The sequence below is a fragment of the Tamandua tetradactyla genome, chromosome X, assembly GCF_023851605.1.
Source record: "Tamandua tetradactyla isolate mTamTet1 chromosome X, mTamTet1.pri, whole genome shotgun sequence".
Taxonomy (NCBI): Eukaryota; Metazoa; Chordata; class Mammalia; order Pilosa; family Myrmecophagidae; genus Tamandua; species Tamandua tetradactyla.
Genome location: NC_135353.1, coordinates 124,042,235 through 124,049,375, shown reverse-complemented (window position 1 = coordinate 124,049,375; position 7,141 = coordinate 124,042,235).

The window sequence follows — 7,141 nt, the reverse complement described above, 5'->3', positions numbered from 1 at the left end:
TCGTATGGTAGCCCATAACAAACACTGGGATCTGTCCTGTAACTACTTGTTGAAGAGTGCTTTGAAAACTATTGCTTTTTTATTTCTTTGCTTTGTATATGTTATACTATAAAATAAAAAGTTAAAAAATATTAACTCACTAATAATAGGAAGGTTTAATATACCACTCTGAGTACAACACAGATTAAGTTGACACAAAATAAATAAGAATACAGAAAATCTAAATGATAAATTAATAAGGTATGTAATTATAGATATAATTTTATGGAACAATATCAAACTTTATACCCCAGTAATATAGAATATACCTTCTCCAACACATGTAGAAAATTTGTGGACATTGATCATATATTAAATCACAATGAAAGTATCAGTCAGTCCAATAAAATAGAAATATTATAAACAACATTCTCTGGTCAGAATGCAGTAAACCAGAAATTCTACCTGGGATTAAAATATCTTTTATTAAATAACTCTTGGAAGAAAGGCATAGTTTTAAAAAAATAAAATTACAGAATTTAAAAAATAATCCTAATGAAAATACTACATATCAGAATCTATGGAATAAAATTAAAGATGTGATTAGATGAAACCCATAGCCTTAAACAATACCAATAAATATCAATAAATGAACAATATCTCTATCAATAAAAATGAAAGAATATAAAACCAAATTCCCAACTCAAAATGCTAGAAAAAGAAAAACAAAGTAAAGAATATGAAAGCACAAGGAAGGAAACAATAAAGATCAAAGCAGAAATTAGGAAGATAAAAAAATAGAAAAACAGTACATCTAATTAATAAATTAAAATCCTGTTTCTTTGAAAAAAGTTAACAAAATAAACAAACCACAAAACCTCCAGTACAATGTTAAAAGCTTGTGGAGATAATGGATATCCTTACCTTGTTCTGGTCTTAGCAGAAATGCCTCTAGTGTTTCGAGCAACAAAATGGGGAAGAAAAAGCAGACAAATATAAAATTTGAAATTAGAAATGACGAGTAGGAAATGATTATTGAAACAGACTAAAGTTTAAAAAGTTATAAGAGACTCTTTGTAGACCTCTGTACAAATTTGAAACTTAGATGAAATGGATAATTTCCCAGGAAAATACACTTACTAAAATTGACCTCACTGGAGAGAAAAAGCTTAAATCAATCAATTTCTTTAAAGTTATAAAAGAACTATCCCATGATAAAGCAGCTGGCCTAGATGATTTCACGTGGGAATTTTGCCAAACATTCACAGACAAGATTGTCCAAATGCTACATAAATTACTCAATAGCATGAAAAATGAAGGAAAACCTTACCTTCTTTTTATGAGGTGAGTAGAATCTTGACACTGACACCTGAAAACAATAGCACAAAATGAGAAAATTGCAAATAAGATCCTTTACGAATATGGGTGCAAAAATACTAAATAAAATATAGACTAACAGAATCCAACATGATGTTAAGTAAATAATAGTCCATGTCTAATTACTCGTGGAATGGAAGGTTGGTTCAATATTATGACATTCATTTAAATAATGAACCATATTAACATATATGAGGAGAAAAATAATTTATCTCCTTTGATGCTAAAGAGCCTTTAAAAAAGTTAACACTTTCTTAATTCTAAAAATACTTAAGAAAATAAAATTTAATGGATACTTCCTTTACACATACATATTCACACAGTCTAGAGCAGATCCTTTTGTTATTCTCTCTCAAAGAACTGTGTTCCTCTCCTTCATAGCACATGGCTCAGTTTGAGGTTTTTCTCACCACTGGGAGATTTATTTGGTTAAACCTGGTCTCCTCTCTTAGGCTGGGAAGGCCATGAGAGCAGCAACAAGGACTGTCTTTGCTCATCATGTATTTCCTCTGCCCAGCACTGACTCCAGGAACATGGAAGCCTCAGCTGATTTTTGAATAAATAAACATCAAGATTTGAAAAATGCACAAAGACAACGTTCAGCCATTTTTGAGGAATTTTGGTCTTCAGGTCCAGGGTTTTGAAAACAGTAAAGATGTGATTTTATCATTCTTTTCTGTAATGTTTAAAACCTCATGAAAAAGAGAAAAGGTACCAGAATAAAAGAACCAAATGGAATGATTTTATTATTTTCCCAGTGGTAAACCTTGGTCTCCTTTTTTTCTCAGCCAAGTCTACAGATTCTGCCTTCCCAACCTCTAACCAATCCTGCCTACCCACTGCCAACTGCTTCAAATTCTCCACTTCTTCTGTCCCAAAAGGTCTTCTTGCCTCAATATTAATTCATTGGACATATCCTAGCAAATGGTTCTTGGAAAGTCATTTCTGCTAATATTGCTTACTCTTTCAATACAAATCATCAGTGGTTTACTTTTAAAGAGCAACTAAGTAAAGTGCTTCCTCCCAGCAGTCAGTTAGATAACAAATATTTACCGAGCATCTACTATGTGCTTGAAACCATGGTAGACCCTGGCATTCAAGGTCCCTAACAATATAATTTACAAGCCTTCCTGATTTAGATTTTTAACCAAAGACCAATTGGAAGCATGACAGGTTTGGAATAGAGGGGTGACATGACTAGAATAAGTCATTGATTTAAAATCAGAAAAGGGCAGACAGGAAAGAGGAAGTCTGGCTAGGCAGTTTTTCAGTGTTCCAGGAGACAGTTGGTAGACACGTGGGATAGGTTTGCAGCAGCGGCAATGAAAAGAAGTGAATGGATTGAAGTCATACTGAGAAAGTGTTGGAGATTGACTCACGTCCCCCACAACAGGCATGTTCGTGGCCCTGTGAGAGTAAACCTACTTGTAAAGGGGAACTTTGAAGATGCTATTATACTTATGGTGCGCCCATACTGAATGAGGGTGACTTTAATTCAATGTGGCTGAAGTCCTTATAAGCAAAGGAAATGGGACACAGGAAGAGAAGCTTTAGAAGCTGGAAGTCAACAGAATTTGGAACAGAGAAGATGCTGCCATGTGCACTGCTATGTAACAAAAAAGCCAAGGAACCCCAAAAATGGCTGGCCAACCAGAAGATAAGGACCCCGGGGGGAAGCAAGCCAATAAATTCCTGTGGTTAAGACAACCGCATTGTATGGTATTTGTTTTTAGCAGCCAGGCAACTAAAACAGAAGGTAAAACCAAACTAACTTGGTGATATACTTGATTGGGGGAGGCAGTTTGAAGGAGAGGGAGAAGCCAAGAATGACTCAGACTACATAATAGGATAGATGGTTTTGCCATCCAGATGTTAACATCAAGATGACTTTGAGGCAACCAAAAGGGCATGACATTTAAATTTTAAGAGAGTTTCTGGGTCTTGAGTTCCAAGGAGAGGTCCGGGAGGAAATGCCAATTGGGAGTTATTGGAGAGACCAAGAGGACTGAGCCTTGAGGAATTCACAACACTGAATGGACCAAACAGAGAAGCAGGAGCTTCCAACAACAAAGACAGTAAACTCATACTTGACTCTTGCTCTATGTCATGCACTGGCCTGTTTTATGTTTTGTTGTTTAGTACAGAAGCGGTGGGTTTACAGAGCACTGTTCTCTTTACGCATAAATCATTTAGTCCTTGCCCTGCAGGGTAGGGACTATTAGAATCACTTACATGAGGCATACAGAGGCTAAGTAATTTGTCCAAGGCCACATAATGTAAGAAGTAAAGGTGATATGTGAATTCCAGTGGTCTCACTGCTGAACCCAGTCTCCCAAACTCTGAGCTCTAAAGGTGCAGAGCTATAAGATGGAGGACGATGGGGCAAGTATAGATGGCAGCAGTGTTAAATGTTATTGGAAGGTCAACTAAAGTGAAACATGAAAATGTCCTCTGGATTTAGTAACACAGAAACCTTAGAAAGAGCTGTTTATAAAGCAATATGCAGGTAGAATCCAGATTTAGGATATGTAGAGCAATGAGTAGGCAATATGGACATGGAGAGAACCAGTATAGACAACTCTACCAAGAAGTTGGGCTGTGAAGAGCAGGCAGAGAAACCAGTGGGATGAGGACAGGGTATGGCAAGGGTGTCTGGCAGAGGGATGCAAGTAGAGGCAGCTCCTTTGTTGCACTTCATCTATCCTGAGGAGAGGATTACCTTCTAATTACCATAAAGGTGCCACTGGTGTTGATAACAACTATGCTAAAGGAGGATGAGGAATCAAAGGGATTTTTAAAAAATATGATTGACTCTAATTTTAACATCTTTGGGAATAATCTGGTTGAGAGGGTATGGCCGAATAAATAGGAAGGGAGAAGTGATAATTGACCGGTGAGAACAGGATCTCCTCTATTGTACCAGAAAGTAAAATAGAAATGGGTAACAAGTCCATGAACTTAGGTGTAACAGAAATCACTTTACAGAAAATGACTTTATTTCTGATTGAATGCTCTTTCTGCTGAGGTGACAATTTACCTTGGTAATTCCTAGGGTTTTTCTACTCCCAGGGTTGTACCGTTGATCTGAGGTCTTAGGATCACTGACTTTCAGTCCACAAAACTACCCCTGAGATGTCCCCATTACTGTCCCTGGGACCCCTCTGCTGCCTCCAAGCTATACCTTGTACCCAGGAAGGTTTGGGATAATGCCTCTGATCATCTCTGTCAAGATAAACCATACAGCCATTCCTCCTTGGGTCCTGCTCTGCCTTAATTCATTGCCAAGAACGGCTCAGATATTTGCTGCTGCGGAGAACACAGATTCTCTCTTCCTTCACCCACCATCAGCCTAGGGGAAATCTCTTAATGGAGGGGCCAATGGAGAACCACTCTTTCCCCTGCTTCTCCAAAACATTTTGTCCAAGCCCTCACATTCTCTCTATATCAGCTAGCTTTTGCTAAATAACAACAACAAAAATTAACACTTACACCAAACATCTATTATCTCTCACAATTCTGTGGGTGGGTTGGGTGGTTCTTCTGGTTTGGATCAGCTCAGTTGGGGACAGAGGATTTAGGATCTTGCTACTCAATGTGTGGTCCTCAAACAGCAGCACCACTAGAACCCAGGAGCTTATAAGAAATGTAGAATCTCTGGCTCCAGACCTAATGAATCTGTCTTTTTAATTGATCCAAGATCCCCAGGTGGTTTGTATATATATTCAAGTTTGAGAAGCAGTGGTCTAGGATACACTCTCTCACCTGTTTGGTGGTTGGCAGGCTGGTTTGTGGGATGGAGATTAGCTGGGATGGCTTATTCTCTGATCCATGCAGAATCTCATCTTCCAGAAGGCTAACCTAGGCTTCTTTACATGGTGTGCTGGTTTGAATCTGTTGTGAACCCCAGAAAAGCCAAGTTCTTCAATCCTCATTCAATATTGCTGAGTGGTATCTTTTTTATTGTTTCCATAGAGATGTGACCCCCCCCCCTCATTGGGGGTGGTAACTTTTGATTAGATGGTTTTCATGGAGATGTGTCTCTACCCATTCAAGGTGGGGTTGCTTACTGGAGCCCTTAAGGAGGGAACCATTTTGGAAAAAGCTTTAGAGCCACCAAAACTGACAGAGCCACCACAACCAACAGAGTCCACATAGCCAGAGTCCTTTGGAGATGAAGTCTGTGGGAGAGCTTCATGAAACAAGAAGCCAGGAGAGAAAGCTAGCAGATGTCACTATGTGCCCACTCAGCTGAGAGAGAAACCCCAAACTTCATCGGCCTTTTTTGAGTGAAGGTAACCTCTTGTTGGTGCCTTAATTTGGACATTTTCATGACCTTAGAACTCTAAATTGCAACTTAATAAATTCCCTTTTTAAAAACCGTTCTGTTTCTTGTATATCACATTCCAGCAGCTTACTAACTAATACACATGGTGATCTCAGGGTTCCAAAGAGCAGCAAGAGAGCAATCCTCATAGCAGAAACATTTTTCAAGCCTCAGCTTGTGCATGATTGCTACTGTTCCATTGGCAATGCAAGTCACAAGGTCATCCCAGAGTCAGTGTGGGAAGGTTTTGCCAAAGAGTGTAGATAAAGGAGGGGAATAATCTGTGGTGGTTACTTTAAAAACCTATCACACTCTCCACTACTGGAGTTTAGGCTTTTGGAAAGAAACACCAGGGACCTTTTGCATTCTGCCCAGCCAGGAACATCCCTTCCTGAGGCAGAGAGCACGGAGACACCTATGCACTTAAAAGGCAAGAGGAGGGAAAAGCAAAAACATAGGAAAGGAGGAAGCCATAGATTAATATTGGAAAATAATATCCCTGACACAAAGGAGATGATGGGTACAGAGGTTAGTGCATCTGTTGGTCAGGTAGTGGAAAATTGAGGGATTGTCTAAGATGGCTTCATTTTTTCTATGAAATAGGAGGTAAGGTCATCATTGAAAATGGAATGGGTGGAGAGAGAGGGCTATCCGAGATCTGAGAAGAACAGAGAAGAAATCATCATAATAGAACTTGAGCTTGGGAACTGACATGAGAAATACAGGCTTTTAGGAACCATTTGAGGTTGATGATTATGAATTTATCTTAATGCCAACCTGTCTTGTGGAGAAGCTTTTTGCAGTAGAGTTTGCAGACAGAGAATACCACAAAGCAGGGCTTGGGGGATTTTGTTAGAGGAGTAATGAAAAGACAAAGGGAAAGGGTGTTCAGATGTTTGGCAGTAGTGCTTTTCGAATAACGGTCACCTGAATAGGAAAAACTGAGAAGAAAGTAGGGGTAGTGGTCAATGAGTTTGGAAAATAGGGAGGATTTGAAACAAATAGCTAAAAAAAAAAAAAAAAAAAAAAAAAAGAGGGGATTGTGGACAGAAAGCAGAATGCCTGAGCAAGTCATTTCAGAGATGGAGCAATTTCAGTGAGGAAAAAGAACAGAGGAGAAGATATTTGAAGATGTTCTTACTTTTCCAATTGGAACAGCCTTCTCACTCCTGGAGCAGAGTAGATTTGCTTTCTACACTTTTTTAACTTTTACTATGCCTTCCCCAAGGGGATGAGAGGAAGGTCTCCTTTCCTTGTTCATTATTCTGCTGAAACAGAGCAAAAATTATCCTTTTTGGTTTCTGTAACTCTAAACTTAATCTGCCTCCTGGACTTCCTGTCACTCCTCTTATGAGTTATATATTCATCTATTCTTGGATACATGTCATTGTTTATGGGTCCTTTTAAACACTGAGCTTCTGAGAAAGTTCACCATCTTGCCACTCTGATTCTGTAAATGTC